Genomic DNA, 668 nt, shown 5'->3' on the forward strand with positions numbered 1-668 from the left:
CCATCACTGCATCTAGATGGCTCCCTGCAAGCTTTTAAGATCCCAGTTGCTACTTACCAAAGTAGGAGGTGGTATTGTATAGTATGTTATGCTAACTGAGTTTGATGTCCCCTGCAACTATGGTCCCAAGCCCACAGGTTCAACAACTAGGTCCCTTTGGGTAGCTGGTTGTGACCAAGAAGTGACTACAACCTTGTCCTTTGTCAGCTCTACTATACACCTGGGATTTCTTATAGAACATACGAATACACTTGTAGAACCATTGTCTGCCAACCTTATACAAGGTCTTGGGTACATTCCCTGCTGCATACATACCTAATAGTTCAGCCTGTCCACCCATCTATCCACCCATATACCCATGTTTGCCTTCACTGACAAGGCAGTACTGTATGTGCAAAAGGGTTCATCTTTGTTGTCTGCACCTCCCATGTATCTCTATGTCTTACTCTTCCTTAATGCCACCATGTTGATCATTCACATTTGGTACATTGTCCTTCTCTTTACCCAAATCAATACCTATCTAACAGTGTTCCCTTCCCTCCCATCCCACCCTTGGTAATCAACAAAGAAAATTTCCTTCCATATATAAATCTTTCCTTGACTTTTACAATAATGGGTTAATACAATATTTGTCCTTCTGTGATTGACTTATATTTCACTCAGCATAA

The sequence above is a fragment of the Orycteropus afer genome, unplaced genomic scaffold (assembly GCF_000298275.1).
Source record: "Orycteropus afer afer isolate SDZICR_OR568_19922 unplaced genomic scaffold, OryAfe1.0 scaffold00042, whole genome shotgun sequence".
In the NCBI taxonomy this organism is placed as follows: domain Eukaryota; kingdom Metazoa; phylum Chordata; class Mammalia; order Tubulidentata; family Orycteropodidae; genus Orycteropus; species Orycteropus afer.